General features: G+C 44.2%; 1 protein-coding gene across 2 annotated transcripts in view; it reads left to right on the forward strand.

Annotated features, from left to right (window-relative positions):
* LOC146812956 (C-type lectin domain family 2 member B-like) overlaps window positions 1-20,395 on the forward strand; it is a 175,611-nt gene that overhangs the window by 126,539 nt on the left and 28,677 nt on the right. The window lies entirely within an intron of this gene.

Below are 20,395 nucleotides of genomic sequence, written 5' to 3' on the forward strand. Positions count from 1 at the left end.
TTATATTTAGGGGGGACAGATCAGGTTGCCCACTATAAAATCATCCCCGATATGTTTCATCACACTAAAATAATTTTTTGTGATTTTCAACTAATTTATTGATTTTTTTTTGTGTCTTATTTGATATTGGTATTATTGTGCAAAAAGTGCTTGAATTTAAAACTACTAAAAAAGTGACAAGGGATGATAATATATATAAAAAATATATACAAAAATATAAGATTATTATATATATAAAAAGAGAACGGAGAGAGGAAGGAAGCAGTTTTAAAGATCTTAGTAGCTTCATAGTTACTAAAAAGTTGGCCGATATATAAATAGTAACATACTACCAGGGCTTGAAAATAATGTAAGCCGAAGGTCAACAAAGGATCTGATTGCCAAACTTAAATTAAATTAAATTACAGTCACGTTTCAGTAAGGAAAAAAGGGGGGGCTTAATGTAAAATGCAAACTGCAAAAAACTGTTATTGTACATATAAAAATATGTGAATCGGGGAGTTTAGATATCTTGATGTAAGCGTGATATTTATAGACTGGCGTGTAGCTCCTCTGAGCTGTTCAATCCATGTGGGTGTTTGCTATCTAGATTTAAAATGTAGTACATTTCCAATACTCTAAGTGATCTCTCACGGTCACCCCCTCTTTTGTTTTTGGGGACAGAGTCAATGAGGAAGTAACTTAAATCTTTTGGGTTACCCTCATGAATTTCTTGGAAATTACGTACTACTGGATACGCCTGGTCGTGGTTTTTGATGGCACGTATGTGTTGAAGTATTCTCTTGTGCCCAGGGAGAATAGTACTCCCTATGTACCTTAGTTTACATGTACACTCCAAAACATATATTACATGGTCATATTTGCAGTTCAATGATTTGGTAATTTCCCTATTGGGGCCCCCAAAGGGTGTGGTGTAGTTAGTAGTGGAGACTCCATATTCACAGGCCTTACAGACCCTGCATTTGAGGAATCCCCGTCGTTGTGACAGCCAAGATCCCTTGACTCCCACCCCACACGGATCATTATCTACCAACATATCTTTCATAGATACTCCTCGTCTATAAGTGATAGCTGGTCTTATTGGGATTTTTTTGCCAATTATGGGGTCCTGTTTTATAAGATACCAGTTTCTGTTGAGTATTTTCCTTACTGCCCCCTCTTGACGATTGTATTGAAAGATAAATCTAAAGTTATCAGGTGATTCATCATCAGAGGCTTTTAGTTTGGGTGTAGGACAGATCAGCATATCCCTATTGACCTGGTTACATTTGGTAAGGGCTTTGTCTAGGCATTTGTTACTGTAACCCCGCATCTTGAAGCGATTAATGCATTCTTGATGTGCTGTTTTGAGGGATCCACTTTCACTGCAAATGCGTTTTATTCGTAGCAATTCCCCATATGGAATGCTATGAATGAGGTGTTTGCGATGGGAGCTATTGGCATGCAGGATATAATTTCCTGCTGTTGGTTTTCTATGCAATTTTGTTTCTATCCTGCCTTGTTCTATATACGCCTTCACATCCAGGAATATTATCCCAGTTTTGCTGATGTTAGAGGTAAATTCTAGGTTTAGGTCATTGGTATTAAGTTGGTCAATGAAATCCCTTGCGCCCTGTTCTGATCCCTTCCATACCACAAACAGGTCATCAATGAACCTAAACCAACATTGAATATTGTTTTTAAAGATGTCATGGTATTTGGTCATGAGTACAAGCTCCTCCCACCAGCCCATGTGTAAACATGCGTAGCTGGGGGAGAAGCTTGCACCCATTGCCACCCCGCGTAATTGTTGAAATAATGCATCTTGGAACATAAATATATTGTTAGTCAGACACAGTTCAACCATGTTAATCAGCATCTGATTATGTTCAGCGTAGGTGGTTCCTCTTCTTGCCAAAAAATATTTCAAAGCTCGTAGTCCATCACTGTGTTTGATTGATGTATACAATGAGGTTACATCTAACGCAATCAAAAGGAAATCTTCCTGCCATTCAAAGTCTTTTATTTTCTTCAGAAAATCGCCCGTGTCTTTAATGATTGACGTCAGGTTCTGAACAAAGTCTTGTAGAAAAAAATCCACATATCTGGAGGTTTTTTCAAATATACTGTTACGTGCTGAAATTATTGGCCTTCCTGGCGGATTAATTTTATCTTTGTGTATTTTCGGTATGAAGTATAAAATGGGAATAACTGGTTTCTGAGTCCACAGATATTTATACTCTTCAGATGTTAACAGTCCCATTTCTCGCCAGGCCATTAGTTTCACTTGGTATATTGAGTTTATAGAGTTCCACGTGGCTCTGTTACTAGTCGCATAACAAGATTTGTCGTTTAGGTGGTTCATGGCTTCTTTTAGATAATTTTCTCTTTTTAATAAAACCACGTTGCCGCCTTTGTCTGCATTGCGGATTACTATTTCCTTGGTATTTTTGATTTTGGTCATCAGTTGGTGGTATTGTAGTTCTTTGGTGTTTTTTCTCCTTGTTTGCTTAGCCTTGCAGGTTACTTTGTTGAGATTCTTTAAATCAGCAATAACCTGCTCTTGAAAGCTATCAATTGTATCCTTGATTGTTGTGGGATAAAATTTGGATGGTGGCTTAAAGGGGGTTAGACATTTGCCCACCCGCTGTGCGATTGGTTGTGATGAGCTTATTATAGTGGCTTGACTTGCTAGATCATTTTCTTGTTGTAAATCGTATAGGGTGTCTACTAACTCTTGTGAGTTAAACGTCGTCTCTTTTCCTTCTAGCGGTTTTGATGTCGATGTTTGAATAATCTGTGCTGCCACAGCCGCCGATTTGTTGGATTGAGCATGGAATTTCATTAACTTCAATTTCCTGACGCTTTTGTAGATATCTATTCGGGATTTGGCATAGTTAAAGGAGCTTTCAGGGCAAAAAGAGTCCTAGGGCCAGTAGTTGTTTTTCCGCCCTATTGAGAGTAAGGTCCGTCAAATTGATAACCGTTGTTTCATCTGTTTCGGTAAGATTGGAGCATTCTATTTCTTCCAATACCTCTTCGGTTGTTTCTTCAGTTGTTTTTTGTTTGTTCCTTCTCCGGTTGGCTTTTCTTCTCTCACTTCGTTTTTTGTTTTTCCCCGGTTTCCGCTGTTTTGCTGCTTCCGTGGTCTTAGTGATTGTAGACGTTCCAAGCATAAAAAATCAACTTCATCGGTAAGTGAGTGCCTGCGGGGGTTTGCCCTTGTTTTGTTACGTGCCCCCATGTCAGAGTCACTTTCCACTGTCGAGCTGCCTTCCGATGCCGAGGTCAAATCCTGCTCTTGATTTTCATGGTTGAATCGCTGTTTGTTGCTGGAATTATCAGCCTTGAGCGCATCGTATTTGCGAGCGAAAGTGAAGATTCTTCCCTGTTCGTAGTCACAGCGATCTCTGTGAAACTTGAATATATATATTGATTTTTTTTAATTATTAAGTTAATATATGTATTAAAAAATAAAAATACATGTTTTGTTTTAAAGTTACATTTATTATTTATAAATTTTAAGGTTATTTAAGTATTTTTAAGTATGTTTTACTTAATTGTATTTATTATTTCATTACTTTTAAGACATTTAAAAAAGTCGAGCAAACTATATTATTTACAATGATATTTAGGATTCAATATTTTTGTACTTACCGGTTTGTAGATAGGAATTTGATATTCTGGTAGTCAATATTTTGTCACCGATATTCTTCTAGGTCGATATTTAGCTCTTCGATATTCTGTCAGTGAGTCAGATCTAAGGTAACCATTGAGTCTAGACGATGCAAACCAGCAGAACCAGAGCAAGAGACAGCATTTTTAATTTCGCCTTCCATAGAAAGGACTTCAAGACCCATATCTCTAAGATGGGTCACAGAACCGGTTTTGTTTTGCAAACAGATGGGCATTGCCGTTGGTCTAATCTCTGCTTCAGTCTATAGTTCAATCGCTTCCTTGGTGAGCAAATCAATACCTCCTGCACAAGATCTGGTAGTGGCCTGCAGAAACCACAGAGTAAACAGCTGTTATGGGCAAAGAGTGTCCCTCGGGCACACCCAAACTGGCAGGGCATACCCAAACTGAAGAATCTGAAGCAACCATTGGTCCCAATTAATAGAATGCTAGCAATCTAAAAACTAGCAAACGTGCCCCCATACAGGATGCATGCGCTTGGGTACTGGAACACTTGGATACTTCCTGGTGCCTTGTGCTACAGCCCTCTCCACTGCACTATGTTTAAGGGCCATCCAGCCGCCGCATCCACGAAACAAAGCACCATGGACCAATTCACGTGAAGCGGTGTGGCCCCTGCTGTTTCGGAAAACGCGGCCGTGGCTGTGATGGACACCGCCATGATCCTAGACGCAATAGCCCAATTGCTCGATATGCTGGATGCCAAAATTGGCGCAGTGGGGGCAGACGTTACTTTGTTGCGCCAGGGTCTGCGTGGCATGGTCGAACGGATCACACAGGCCGAGACCAGGGTTTCAGAGCTGGACCATGACATCGCCATCCTGAAAGGAAAGGTTGCCATTCTTGAGTCGCTCTCCAAGGGCCTGGCCACACGTGTAGAGTACTCCGAAGGGAGAGCTAGATGTAATAATGTAGGATTTGTGGGATTCTCAGAGGGATGCGAGGGCTGACATGTGCACCTTCCACGAACATTGGCTTAGATCCTGGATCCCGGAGGGATGTCTGTCACCCTGGTTCATACTGGAGCGTGCCCATCTCGGACTGGCATTGACGCCTCCTCCAGGTGCTTGTCACAAGCCAGTGATCGCACGGATTTTGAATTACCATGACAAGGATACCATTTTGAGACAGGCTAGAGCTCAAAAATCCCTCGCGTACGAATCCCAACAAATAATGATATTTCCCGGTTTCACTAGAATGGTACAGCAGCAGAAGCAATCTTTCACGGCTGCGAAGACTTGTCTTACAGAATTCCAGATCTCTTACTTGTTGTTCTTCCCGGCTCGCCTTCGCGTCCGCTATAAAAACAACACCCTATTTTTTGACACTCCAAATGATGCCTTTCAATGGTTAAAGCCACACACCCCTCCCCAACGAGATTCAGACTTGTCAACCAGTGACTTGCGCCAAACCAAAAATAATATCCCCACGGAAAAATGACATCATCGTTCTAGGTCCCTTTAGCGCTCTGGAATGTGAAGCGACAAATTGGTCAAAAGAAACAATAAATAATGCCACGCTTTAAACGGCGTAACCCTCTGGACTCCAGTGCCTACTTGCGGGGGACTGAAGAACCACCTTAACTGCATAATCCCACACATCAGCACTGGATTGGGCTACTCTACCGAACAAAATACCATAGATCCCAGTGACATTTCATTGGGTTGGGATGCACTGGGATTCATTGGACTGTTCCAGACTGTAACCCCCATTGGGGTGAAGACTGTTCACATTCTGCGACAGATACTTCTGTGTTCCTGGAGGTATTGGGGTGGGTGGGGGTGTCGGATATTCGGGTGTTGTGGGTTCTAGTTGTCTTAACCCCTTCCATGCTGCGCAAATTCCGCCGCTGTGCTGACGGAATCTTGCGCGGGCGTGGTCATGACGGAACGGTTCCGTCATGAGCACAGCTCAACCGTGGCTCATGACGGAACCGTTCCGTCATGAGCACCGAAGGGGTTAAAGTCCATTCAGTACAACAATGCAGTTCGTCTTCTTCACACACAGTGTAAACCATGGCTCAGCACAACACGGCTACACATTCCCCTAAAACGATCACGGCCGGGGATATGTCAGTGGTCACCTGGAATGTCAGAAGCCTACTTCATAAGGTAAGACAAGCAAAACAATTGGGGACCGACGTCCTGTTCCTTCAAGAAACACACTTGTGGAGGACGCTCCACCCTACAGAGGCAGGCTTCACATACTTTTCTACAGTACATGGGTCTTTTTCGAGATTATGGGCCATATGTAGGTAAATTATTTTTACCGATTCTTAAATACCGAATTTTACCGAATCGGTATTTAAGAATCGGTAAGTTATATGTAGGTCAACATTCGGTAAGCGTTACCGAATCGGTAAAATTCGGTAAACATGAATCGGAATTTACCGATTCGGTAAATACCGAAGCGGTATTTTCCGAATCGGTAAATACCGACGTGGTATATTCCGATTCGGTAAATACCGATTCGGTAAATACCGAATCGGCAGTTCAAAAACACATGACTCCAAGCAGCCAATCCTGTGCAACCTCAACCCCACCCAACCAGGGAGTGGCCACACCCAGGCAGGTGCACACAATTAGCAGACTCTGCAGAGGCTGGGAGTGCTGAGGAGAGGAAGAGAGCAACTGCCAGATTCAGACCTGGAGACTGAAAGAATGGCCAGCCAGGACACAGAGAGGGAAGGAGGGGAGAGGAAGCGAAAGCTCAAATTCAGCCCGAAGGAGCTGCAAGTTCTGGTGGAGGAGGTTGTCAAGCAGCACCAAAAACTATTTGGGAAACTGTCACAGCAAGTGCCTGAGTCAGAAAAAAGAAAGATCTGGCTTGGAATCCAGGCACAGGTGAATGCCATAGGAGTGACCCCCCGGGACATCAATGTCCTGAAGAAGCGGTGGTATGACATCCGCATTATCACAAAGAGGAAGGTGGCAGATTTAAAGAAAGAGGCCAGCCAGACAGGAGGTGGACGCAACAGAGCACCAGCCCTGACAGAACTTGAGGAGCTAGTGGAGACAACGATCGAGCCAGAAAGCATCGTGGGGATTGGGGACGCTGACAGCTCCGCCAGAGGCACCTCCAAACAAGGTAAGACGCTTGCACAGCAATGTGCCCCCCCTACCCCTATCCCAACTCCCCAAATGTGCAATGAGAATCCCACTCCAGTGCAGATGTTAGTGCATGCTAGCAATGCATCATGGGAGATGTAGTCCCTGAAAGCCCAAACATGCTATGATTAGCACTGATTAACAGGGCATGTGACACACAGTAGCGAGAAGCAGGCAGAGGACATTGAGATACTGTTTAGAAAATGTTTTGTCATGTCAGCAAATCAATGCTTCAGGTACACTGAGCTGATGTTGCTTTTCTGTCCACAGGCACTACTGCGCACAGAACTGGCCATGAGAAGGGAGAGAGGGCACACCACACACCCAGCACAGAGAAGGCCACCACCAGTTCCGGCCAGGGAACGGCACCACAGGCACTAACACCACCCCAGCCAGCATCGCCGCTCCTGCCTGCATCCCCAGTCCTGCAGGTTTCACCACCATCTTCACCTCCTGCACAGCACAGGTTGAGGAGGCGTCCTGCAGCTAGGTTGGATGTGACCGACTCATCATCCGAGGAGTCGAGGGGCCCGGAAACGTCCACTGTACCCCAGGATGCAACCCATGCCAGTGTGCCTTCCGAGTCTGAGGGAGAACACACAGTTGGCAGACGGCGCCGCAGGGCTCGGCCGCAGAGTCCACCTCCCCTTGGGCAGGGCCATGGAGTGTTCTCAGGTCTTGAGGGCACCATGGTGAAAATACAACGCGTCCAGGCAAGGGCAATGGTGTCCGTTCAGCGACAGATGCGTGGGCTAAACAACACCTTTGGCAACATTGAAAAGGGCATCACCACCATGGCAGGGGGCATTGCTGATATTGCAGCGGGCATGCGGGACATGTCCCAATCCATCATGGAGCTGTGCTCAAGGTTCGATGAGGACAGGGCCACACGGCGCAGGGGACATCTGAGGAAGGATCAGACCTCGAGGGCAGTGAACCGACTGGCAACTGCCACATCGCTGATCTGCAGGCGCTCTGTGGCGCTGCAGGAGGGCCTTGCACAGTGCAGCACAGATGTGTCCAGGGGGATGGTTAGGGTTACAAGTGCACTAGAAGTGCTGCTCACCAGCCAGTCTGCAGCAACTGGCGCTTTGGATGCTGGCGACACAGAAGACACGACCAGCAGGAGCAGCATAACCCCCCCCCGTCCCAGACACTCGTCGGAGCAACAGGCGTCACCGTGGTGCCACAGGTACCCCAGCCACTGAGGACGCCCCCTCAAATCCTTCCCGCACTGCTGCACGTGGCCGCAAACATTAATGCCCCATGCAAAACAATAACACATTTGGGTGATGTAACCCTTAAGTCACAAGATTTATTATTTCATTGTTGTTTCAATACAGTTTCCTTTGTGTTGTGGCGTAGTGCTGCCTGATTAAACTACGTCATGGCATCCAACTACAGGCTGTGTCCCCTTACTCATTCAGAAATAGTTGGATGTGATCTCTGCCCGTCTCACTCTTCCATCTGTTGCTGTTTGTACTCCTGCTGCGTTGGCCTCTGCATGCGCAGTCTCATCATCATTGTCCTCAATATATGTCATTTCGACCTCTGTGCCTCTCTTTGTGGCAAGGTTGTGCAGCATTGCACAAGTCGCAATAATCTTGCAGCAGAGGATGGGTGTGTACTGGCGTGCACCTCCACTCTTATGGAGGCAGCGAAACCTGCTTTTCAGTAGTCCAAACGTGCGCTCCACCACATTGCGAGTAGATTTGTGTGCCACATTATATCGTCTCTCGCTCTGGGTTGATGGGTGTAGGTAGGGAGTGAGGATGAATGACCGCACGGCATATGCACTGTCCCCTAGGTGAGTGAAAGGGAGACATCAGTCACATGTCGCAATACACTATGTTTGGCACTGAGTACTATGTAGCTTCACTGTTACTTACCTAGCAGGTATCCTTCTCCAAATTCTCCCGCAAGCAGTCGTGTGTAGATCCCACTGTTCTGGAAGATGTAGGAGTCATGGGTGCTCCCAGGGAATTTGGCAACGATATCAGTGATGATGTTCCCTGCATCGCAGATTACTTGCACATTGATGGAGTGGGTGGACTTTCTGTTTCTGTAGATGTGCTCAGTGGCAGCTGGTGGGCAGATTGGGATGTGTGTGCCATCTATACAGCCAATGACATGGGGGAACTGTGCCATTTAATAAAAGTCAGTTTTAGTTTTCTGCAGTTCAGCCTGTGTGTTTGGAAAGCTGATGTAGTGGTGCATTCTCTGCATCATGGCATCCAGGAACTTCCTGAAGAAACGGGACAGGCAACTCTGGGATACACCGCCCACCGCAGCTATCACCCCCTGGTAACTGCCAGATGCAAGTAGGTGTAGGCTACAGAGCACCTGCACATGTGGTGGTATGGCATGGGCCCTTCTTGTTGGCTGGTCCAGGAGTGGGTGCAGGTCCCTTATCAGGTCCAAGATGGTTTGGGGGTGTAGCCTGTACCTTTCATGTATCTCTGCGTCAGTCAGTTGGAAGAGTGTGATGCGCTGTCTGTAGATGCGTTCCTCCCGTCTCCATATCCTCAGTCCTGCAGCCTGTAGACGTAGCCGCCTTGCAATGACATACAGAGCGGCCATGTTGTCCATGCTGTTGCATTTTGGGATTGCTTAAATGCACTGTTGGAAATTACCACCTGCTTTCTATCAGTGTTAATTACCGACTCTTATTTACCGATTTTGAAGGATTTCTTAATTACCGAATTTACATACATCTCATTTTTCCGTGTTACCACTTCATATTTACCACTTCATATTTACCGATCCGGTAAATATGAATTCGGTAAATTTGAATCGGTGTTTTTGAAGTCGGTAAACTTGAATCGGTATTTACCGATTCATATTTACCGAATATGTGTTTTTGGCCTCCTACATCTCAACTATCTCAATACCGGTCGGTAACGGGATATTTACCGAATTTCGGCCGTTACCGACCGGTATTTAGCTACCTACATGAGGCCCTATATCTTCACCACCAGGGAACATGCATCGCCCCTTAACAAGGCTGACAACCTATCCAGCGGTCTTTCGTACCACTCTCCAGTCCAGCTGCGCTTGACGCTGGGCCCACAGCGGACACAGTTTAATTGGCGAATGTCGTCTTGGCATTTACGTAATGCGACCTACCATTCTCATATTCACAAAGACCTAACAGACTATTTCATTTTGAATAAGGGCACGTGGACTCTGACACCACCCTGTGGGAGGCTGTCAAAACCACTATACTGGGCTTTGACATCCGTTAGGTTTCTGCGGCTAAGTCGGAGAAAAAACAGGAACTGATACAGCTAGAGGCTCTCATAATACAAACTGAGTTGCAGGCGCTCTCAGGGATGGACACGTGGCTTATCGCCAGTTAACTTCACTACAGAAGAGATATCAAAGCATTCAACTTGACGAGGCCAAACACACTTGGTGGGAAATGCAAGGTAGGATCGACCAATAGGGAAACACATCTGGGAAACTGCTACATCGACTTTGCCAGAACTTCCTTAAACAATACACCTACCGACCCTTAAGCCACATACAGGGGAATTGATTACCACCCCGGAGCAGGTTGCACGTGCCTTCGCTGACTTTTATCAGACACTTTATACCAAGCGCAAATCCATATCTGAGGAAAAGATTAATTACTTCTTTCGTGATCTGCCACCCAAGACCCTCACTACCTCTGAACACGACTCACTTGAGACTCCGGTCTCGCTTGAGGAGCAACTGTCAGCTGTTTCAGATATAGCTCCTCACTAATCATCCGGTCCCAAAGGATTTCCTGGCGAATTCTGTAAATTATACATGACAACCTTGGGACCCAAATATCTTGAGACCCGCAACAAAGCCTTTGAGGATGGGTGTTTACCTCCCGATTGGCGACATGCAGAGATCGTGGTCTTTCCCAAACCTGGACCTCCACCTGAATCATGCGTTTTGTACAGGCCAGTAGCTCTCCTTAACATTGAAGCGAAGATTCTTGCCAAGATACTGGCAAACAGATTGCTCTCTCCACTTCAAGCCCTGATGCAACCTGACCGGGCAGGCTTTATGCCCCACTGCGTGACCCGTCATAACATGCGCGGGGCGCATAACACCATTACATCTGTAGATAGACTGGACAGATCTGCAGCCCTTCTACTCGTAGATATGGACAAGGCGTTCGATTCAGTCAGCTGGACCCATTTGTTTATCTTACACCTGGGCCCCTGATTTATTGCTATGATCCGACTTTTGACACCACTCTAAATGCCTCAGTCCGGGTCGCTGGGGCCACCTCTCTTTATTTTCCCATACAACGGGATACCAGACAAGGATAACCCCTCTCTCCCCTTTTTTTGCCCTTGCTATAGAGCCTCTGGCTGCCTGGGTACGTATTGATACTCTACACCGAGGGTTTGAACGGACCCCCAACATTTCTGATCATATTGCTCTCTATGCAGATGACCTGTTATTCTTTCTAACTAACTCTCATAGATTTGGCCCCAGAATATTACAGATCATGCTCATCTTCGGTGAGACCTCCGGCCTATATATGACCCCTCTAAGTCGCTGCTCTAGCCGCTGCGGGGGTCATTGGGGAATGGTTGTTGGGCCAAGGGATGGACTTTGGCTTCTCAGGGGTTCACATACCTGGGAGTGTATATATCGGACATTCAAAGTCTGTCCTGGAAACAAAACTTAGAGGAAACCACAGAAAAGGTTAAAATTGAGATTAAAAATTGATCCTCTCTACCCTTATCCCTATATGGATGCTCAGCTGTATTTAAGATGGTCTCCCTACATAAATTATTGTACCACTTACGATTCCACCCATATCCTGTCCCTAGGGCATGGTTTTGCCAAATGAATGCACTCTTGGAACATTGCCTCTGGGGGATGGTCTTGCGAGAGTGGCCTGTGCACATGTACACAGTCAACTTACTGTGGGGGCATTGCCTCTGTTGACATACAGGCGTACCACGGCGCAGCACATCTACAAGCCCTAAGCGACTGGTGGTATGGCTCTCGGGATGACCCCGCATATCGCCTGGAGCACTGGATGATGGGAGCCCCTACTGCCCCTTCGCTCCTATACAATAATACTGAACCCAAAGATCTTTCCCCTGCAACGTGTGTTGTGATCCTAACATGGTGACAAACACTGCGTAGACTCGAATGGTGGTGACGTCTTACACAAGCGACCCCTCTCTGGTGGAATCTTACATCTGCAGGTTGCTGATTTACAGGGCTCATTGGCCTCTCAACGTTGGGGGATGTGATGAAAGGCACGGTTCTTAAAGCATTTGGAGACCTCCAAAAAGAATTTTGTATGCCCCATACCCAGTTCTATCAGTACCTGCACCTGCGGCACGCTCTCCATCCGTACATTAAAAACTTGACTACCCTCCCTGGATTTAGCCCTCATGAAGGCAAACTCATGAGGGATTACGAGCAACATAAGAACTCTAAGATATATCAAACCCTAGTCACAAATAGCCAAACTACCTTAGATGCTCTTTGGGCTGCCTGGGACACTGAAATGGGACTCCTGGATGAAGATGACTGGAACGATGCCCTACGCTCACCACGCGAAGCTGCGAGCTGTAATATCCCAACTTTGCCTCATTCAATTTAAATACCTCCATAGAGCGTATTACACCCGACACAGACTGTGGTCTGTGGGTCTGATTTCCTCCCCAATATGCCTCAGATGTCAGTCGGATGATGGCACATTTCTACATACAACCTGGTCCTGCATGGCCCTAGACCGGTTCGGGAGGGCGGTTCTCACCTGTCTGGCAGAAATACTGGCCTGGGATATACTGAAGTCTCTAACACATTTGCATACCACCAAAGGAATAGGGGGCAACCAATACAAAAGGTATCTACTGTTCCTAGGTCTTACAGTTGCTAAACAAGATATATCCAGGCTGTGGAAGGATGAACCCCTTCCCCCCCCCCACCCCCCTCACCCCTCCCCCGGGTTGCACAATGGAAGACCGGACTAGACTTCATTATGGAGTTTGAGCTCCCAGTTTTTGTCGCCCGTGTGTGCCTGCAGAAACATACTAAGATATGGGCTAGGTGGGCCACTTTTAGGAACATTCCCTTGCAAACACGCGAAGGTGCCGTGAGCCTATTAGATGCTGAGATCAAAACATTCAAGTAGTAATGGTGCTATGTATGTTTCGCTATACATATAACTGTGTTGTATGTAATCACTTTGCCTGCTCAATTAGGAATGGGACAATGTTAGTATTGGGCAACTATAATGTTTTCTTTGTTCTTGGCCCCACGAAGGGGTGTGTATTAAAGTTAAATGAACAATTTATGTACCTTGACAATTCTTTGCTATTCTATATTGCTTCTTGTCACATCCATTCTTTGTAAGGTCTTTAAATAAAATCAATACATTTTGTTATTTAAAAAAAAAAAAAAAAAAAAACCTGATAGGCTTCTGCCATATCACGTTTTGAAAACCATTTGGAACCACCAATCATTGTCAACAATTCAGTGCTCTTCGGGTGAGGATGCATATTTATCCAAATGTGCTTAATCAGGCTTCACAGATCCACACATACTCTCAATTCACCATTCTTCTTGCATGCTACAACCAAAGGTGACGACCATAAAGAGGACTCAATTGGTTTGATAATCCCTCTTTCATTATATAAAAAAATACAGACCTACTTTCAGACCATTAGGTTGGTCTCCCGGGTTATAGCAATATATGGAGGCAGAAGGCAGATCTGTCCCTGGTCGTATTTGTTTTTGCTGTACCATTTATGAACTTGTATATAGGCCCATGGATGTATGAATCAAGGAATGCTGCATGTTGCTTTGAAGTATGCAAATTGTATATTACAATACATAGAGCAAGTTGACATGTTTCTTCAATTTTAGAGGTGACTGTGGAGTTTGGTAGGTGGCGAGTTTGCATAATAATTTACCCATTGGCAGTGGGGTGGAATGCCTCACTGATCAACCACCAGAGTACGGAACGAGCAAATGGGGAACCTGGGTTAGTCCTCCAGAGCATTAGTAATAATTTTTACCAGATTTGAAAGCTTTAGCTCGAGATGGGATGCTCAGAGTCCTGAGACATTTTTACAAATACAAGTTTTTGCCAACAGCTCTAAAGTAATGGGGCAGGTTGCCCCCACTGTCCCCTGCTATTTTCACTCTTTGTGGCATCCTTTGCAGAGTGGGTCTGTGAAAACGACAACATTGCTGGGGTTAACGTTCCCCAGGGACACAAGCTGTAGATGTACACTGATAATGTATTGATCTCGATGAGGAATCCTCTTTTCATCTCTAGCAGATAAACACATTTCATGAATACGGCAGGATGTCTGTCAATTTGTAAAAGCCAATTTGTAAAAGTCGCAAATTATAAGCATCTCTGTTCACTGGGTCTGGTTCCAGGCCTTCGGGCATGCTCTTCCTTGCCATGGACTCAGGAATCCCTAATGCACTTGGGACTCCAGTCCCGCCCCCCTCGCCCCTCCCATACTCACAACTTCTTATGTAGCAGCTAATCTCTGCTACTGACCAGTTTCTTACAGAAGGCACGAAAGGAACTACAGGCTTTGCATATTGGGCACTATTTTGATTGATGAAATGGCTGCACCAACAATGACGATACTGTCCTGGATCCTATATTTATTCCAAGTGTCCCCTCCTTGGGCAGCCAAATTGGTGGTCTAATCGTACAAGGCCTTAGATGGTAATAGAACCCGATATGATATCAACGGGTGGGAGTTTTAGGGCAGTTGCCCTGAGCTTCAAGGCTTTCTTGCTGTCTGACAGTGGAGCGGATTCTGATTCAGACTGATCAACAGTAACACCACAGTGTACTGCTTGATCCCTCTAGTGCGGGGGAAGAGACAGTCACATCTTCTGTACTACCTCACCAGTGTGGATGACATGAATGTCTACTCCCTGCTCTGAGGGTAGAAAAGCCTTCTGGTGCTCACTTAGTATCAGACAATTAGTGTGCGCAGCTGGTGGACATCTTGCTGCTGCCTCTTTGATCAGGGTTAGGGAGCATATCTCGGCCCACCCAAGCACAGATCAAAACTGGTTAGGTGTGTACCACTCAAACTTGTTGCAACTGGCCACGACGGATCCGGAATCCTCCCTATACAGTTCACGAAAGCTGAAACTCCTAGAAGCTGAAGCCGAGCTGTCACAAGGATGCCTTAGCCAGTGGCACCTTGTGGAGGAATAAGAACATCACAGAGGCTTCTGTAGTTTTTTCTTCGGGTAACTGAAATGTTGAAATCTAAAAATAAGATGGCGAGAATTTTTGGTGTGATGCTTCTCTCTTTGGCTACTTTTTGTCAACTATTTTCTTAGTTGCTTGAAGTGGAGAACCTTCAGCACCGTTTTGAAAAAAAATATTCAAAAACTGTTCCTAGCCAAAAAAAAACATCTAACAAGTATCCACCCAACAAGTACCACTGCTATATATTTCCTTATGGCCCTGTTCCCACTTTTATGAACTGTATATTTACCCATTATTTTTAGATCCGGCCCTTGAGACAGCTTTAGTTGTCTCGCTAGACTATTTTATCCAATATCCATTGCTTTCATAGTCACCTGAGCAAGGGAAGCGTGAGGAGTATTGCACTCACTCTCGTGGATTCTGGACCCTTGTGAGGACCGCTTAGTTGGAGTGAAAGCACCGCATTCGTCTGACATCTGATTTACTGTTTGAACTGTGACAGCAATGGATATTGCATCAAATTATAGTGCAGTATTTTGAATACATGTATGCTTAATTTCCAATGGCTCGGGTACAAACTGAAGATTTGCCAGGTAACTGTCTTTGAAAGTACATGGTCAAAGTTGAAAACTTTGCTCTGCACGGATAACAAAGTGACTGCAACAACGTTGTTTGCATTAATGTGAAGCTACTGATGCTGAAATGTGATAACGTGCTGCAACCTGTAATTATGTTTGATATTCATCTTTGAAGTGCATTCTGGTAGTTGTAGTACTGTGACGAAAGATGTCACATGGTTTCTTTGTCTTTAAAAGCAGGTGGGCACTTCATAATTGTTTTCACCTGTGAACAAGGCTTTGATATAAGCCAAAATGCATCAGGAAACATAGTGTGCTGCCACTTATATAATGGAATAAATTGCCTGGTAAGTCTTGGAATTGGGCTTCAGCGTCTCCTTTTGTGCTCTAATTGTGTTACGGGATGCTATGTTCCAGTTTGTTGAAGCCGCCCTGTAGGGTTCAGGGGCTCCCATTCACGAAGATTGTTCCTGTAATATAGAAACATATGTGCGTAATATACCTATAGGGACTTTTTTGGTAATCCGTTTTCATCCATTGGTCTGTTCAGTTGTCATTCACTCTTTTCTTCCGCCCACCACAGCATAGAGAAATGGAACAGCCTACTTTAGCCATTGGCTTCCCTTACTGAATGAGAGGATTTTGCATGTGCACTGGTATCTAAAAGGAGGCTCACATTAGTGTTAAGGCTAGTGGGTGAATTTCTCCTTTCATTCATTCATTTCCTTATTGTATGATCTACAAACTTGCACGTGTATGGGTCTCGCACTCTGGGTCTTCTTATTTGTTTTCTCAATGCGGAAGGGCATCAGCGATGCATCACCTTGGATTGAGCCATTTTAGTGTAGTTTGTGCCACCCTCACTTCTAGATTACACTTTCAGCAGGTCAGTAGGAAAATCAAAGTTTTCCGAGGCATTATGGTGCTCAGCATCGGAAAGCAGCATCTGAAGTGCTTTCTGGAGCCACGCACTATCACAGCTGTACTTACATTTTTTTTATTACTTTTTGATTAGGAAAATATGAAAACAAAGCATTATCCTTTATAATACATTGATGCAGTAGAAATTCCTGCAGATCTTCTAATCTAGCGAATACACTAAAATCATTTTGTCATACCTACAGGACAATTATTTAAAGTACCGAAGCAGCGAACAGTTAAGTACATTAATAACAATATAAGTCAATTACTAAATCACATTCCGACAGCCACTAGTGTGCACAGTCAGCCATTCATTAAATGGTGCCCAAATGTTCTGGACCTTCCTACGTCTCTGGTTATTAATAATCGCATTTTCAAGGCCATTAAGAAAGACAGGCTCCTGCCAGCGTGCATTATAATCTGGAGCATCTCTCTGTAGCCATGCACATGTAGCACCCTAATCTGGCCACTGTAATGGCAAAGAAATATACCCCTAGCAGGTGGAAGGATATGCTAGGGGTATATCCCAAATCAATGATGTGCTGGAGGGAATAAACAGGTGGGGATTGCATAATTATCTAATGGCAGCCTAGGCAGGGATGTGCTGCTTAGACCTGAACAACCTAGCAAGGATGGTAGATTCCTGCCACCATCTGATCTCTTGGATGATGTTATAGCTGATATTTTATGAGCCCAGGCACCAGCCCTCTTGGGTGGCTTCAACGCAGAGGCTATGCTAGGCCTTAGAGTTATTTCTCTCAAGTTTTCAACTTGTCAGAGGTCAGCAATCTCTCTTGCATCTCTGAGTCAGAATTAGAGTACAATGGCCGTGCTGAGCTAGTAAAGGAACCAGTGAAAGTAATAGAAGGCCTTAGATCACCAGGGCAGCCAAAATCAACAAGAAGGCTGAAAACCAAAGAAAGAAGGCTGAGGAGCAAAATAGAACAGTTCAGATTGAGTCACCAGCTGCTCTGTACAATGAGGACGGTGGCTGCATAATGGACCTACCAGAGAGCTACAGATAAATGCGCGGCAGCTTATAGTTTCTGGCTGCCTTGCCTCTAGTGGCTTGCCAGCATGCCTACTATAACTGTCTTGCAGCCTTCCTCTAGTAATGAAACCCCATCCTCAAGGCAGTGTGAGGAGATACTGAGGTTGATGAAGTAAGAGTTGGGGCACAAGAAGCCTTGCTCACTCTCTTGAAACTTTTTCAGCTTCATTGGGATGAGCACAGGAAAGATTCAGTGGCTATAAAAACCTCACATCTTATGACCCAAGAGATACTACAGAAAATGTCTGAAAAGATGGAGTTTGAGTGGCATTGGGACTTGATCTGCAAGTCTACTCAAGTTAACAAGAGATGCAAACTCAAGTGGGCAAACACGAGGTGAAATTAAAGAATATGGCCCATAAAATGGAAGACCTGGAGAATCTCATGCGATTTAACAACCTCAGGGTTTTTGATATACTAGAAGGGAATGAGGGTTATGATCCAAGAGCATGTGTTCACTTATTCAAGCCGGCATTCTCTCAGTTGTGGTGTACTTTTTATCATTGCTTCCCATTTGTGATGAATGATATCAGTAAGCTAGAGGCACAGTGAAGCTGCTCCATGTTCATCCCTCATTTCTTGTCTCTAAGAGGTTCGAGGCTTATCTACTTGCAAAAAAAAGCTGTTGCTATTGTGATCTTTATCTGCTCCAAACTTCTGGTTATTACATATCTGTGGAGCTTTGCTGCTTTTTATTATCACCTTTGGGTTCCTTCATTTGGTTTGTTTCTGTGGTTGCTGGGCTGCACTGCATGTAGTTTTCAGTGCAGATTGTATCCCATGACTGATTGGGATATCATCTTCTGTAAAAGCCGCCTAATACACCAGCAGACTTGATTCCAGTGATTGAAAGCAACTTGGCCTCAATTTCACTCTTTTTAAACACTGCCCTGATAGAGAGACTGCGTCCATCGTAGGCGGGGCACATTTTTATGGTGGAACAAGTTTGAACTTCACAGTAGGTAATGCATGCAATCCTCATGGTACATTTAATTCGATTGCATGTTGCATTTTCCACTACATTTAGTATTTTCTTTTTTTAGTTCTGTTTTCTTCCCCCATTTCACTGTGCCATACATGTTCTACAGAATAAAAGAATACGAGGCATAAGAAAACAAGCAATGTGCTTAGACTGATATAAAGTTCACTATGAAAGCCCAACAAATGGAATCAGTTGAGGTGCAGGTGCTCTGAAATAATACTCTTAGAATGGTTTTTCACCCCATGTCTCCTCTACCCTTTGTTTCAAAGCTGGCAGCATTAGTGGAAGCTTTCTACTGCTCTCTGAGTTGCATGGCTACCAGTCAAGCAAATTAAAAGGAGTGACGTCCCAACTCAGATATAAAGAGTCAGTATGTGCTGTGGGGAGCAGCCATTATTCAGATTTCTAAAAGGAGGAATCTTTTAAGTGTTAAAAAGGAGGAGACTGCAAGCTGCTTTTATTGCAATCTGTAGCACAGTCCCATTGCCAGATACCTTGGTGATTGCACACACAAAACCCCAGTGACAAAACACTACCTTTAAACAATTGAGAGAGGATTTGGAATATGAGAGACTATTTGTTAACATTGACTACAGGACAGAAAATACCATTAAGGCTGCATTGATAACTCCTGCTGTTGCGTGTTTCGTTTACTTTCCATGCAGCCTTAAATACTAGTCCAAGAATTGATACCTATTACATTTGTATTCTAGGCCATCAGGTTTGACACCCTTGAGGGGCAAAATTTCTGGCCAGATCTAGTTTTTCTGTGCATCAGTGGATTTGTATTTGGAAGAAAAGATATTATATTAATAGTGACTTTTTTAACTATATATCATTTTATAAAGCCTTGTAAATTATAGGTGATAACATTACCCTATTTAATGTTGCTCAGTTTGTCGCCCTTGGAAAGCTGAAAGGCTGAGTTAACCCTGTTGGGATTGACATTTGTGACCTTTCACAACACGTTGGTAAGAGTTCATGTCGGTCAGGCTTTTATAATACAGAAAAGAACACATATCTAGAGTAATAAGGTTAAAGGCGTTGGCTCAGCCTTTCAGCCATTGGTTTGACGGAATGTTCTATAAAGATAGGCTGCGGTATTTCTGGAGCCTCTGTATCAATGTGAACTGGTAAATGTGCCTTCAATGGATTTCTTCTAATACTTAGTTCTCATTAGTTTATGTTCTTTACTCAATTTAAGTTGATATAGTTTTCTTGCAGATTAGTTTCTTTTATATAGTGCAGGCTTATATAACTTTTTTCCAGATTAATGTCTTTTGTTTAGAATTGGGCAATTCATATAAACACAGTTTATGAACAATTCTAGTTCTGTATCAATGTGGCATCGCTCTTTCTCCAAATGTTTACTGTTTATTCCTCACCGTACTACACATCTTGTGTAATTTCTCTTTATTGTTGGCTTTCCCTTTTTTAGATTGTGGCCTATTTCTTGCAGTTTTTTTAAGTTAGCAGAAGTGTGATTATTTCTTGGTATCCTGGGTTTCTTCTCATAGTTCCCTTTTCTTCTTTTTAAAAAAAAAAAATATATATACAATGCTTTGTTACTTCCCATGTTGTTATTTTTATCTGTCAATTTTTTGTGTAGTTCTCTGCGGTCTTAAATCTGTGATGTGCGCCAGTTTTGCATCCAGCCTCCCACTTCTGTCTTACCCTTCTTTCCTTTTAATCTATTTCTCAATGACCCATTTATTGCACATCTCAAAGATTGTAACAAGGGATTGAGTCATGGGAGACTTGCTTATGAGCCTAAACCTGCCTCTTTTGCTTAATAGAAGGGGTGGCCGGAACTCACACACTGCGGACATTCCATGATAACTCCGTGAGATTCTGTGGAGTTCCACGATTGGCTGGAAATCGACA

Source organism: Triturus cristatus, chromosome 7 (genome assembly GCF_964204655.1).
Source record: "Triturus cristatus chromosome 7, aTriCri1.1, whole genome shotgun sequence".
Taxonomy (NCBI): domain Eukaryota; kingdom Metazoa; phylum Chordata; class Amphibia; order Caudata; family Salamandridae; genus Triturus; species Triturus cristatus.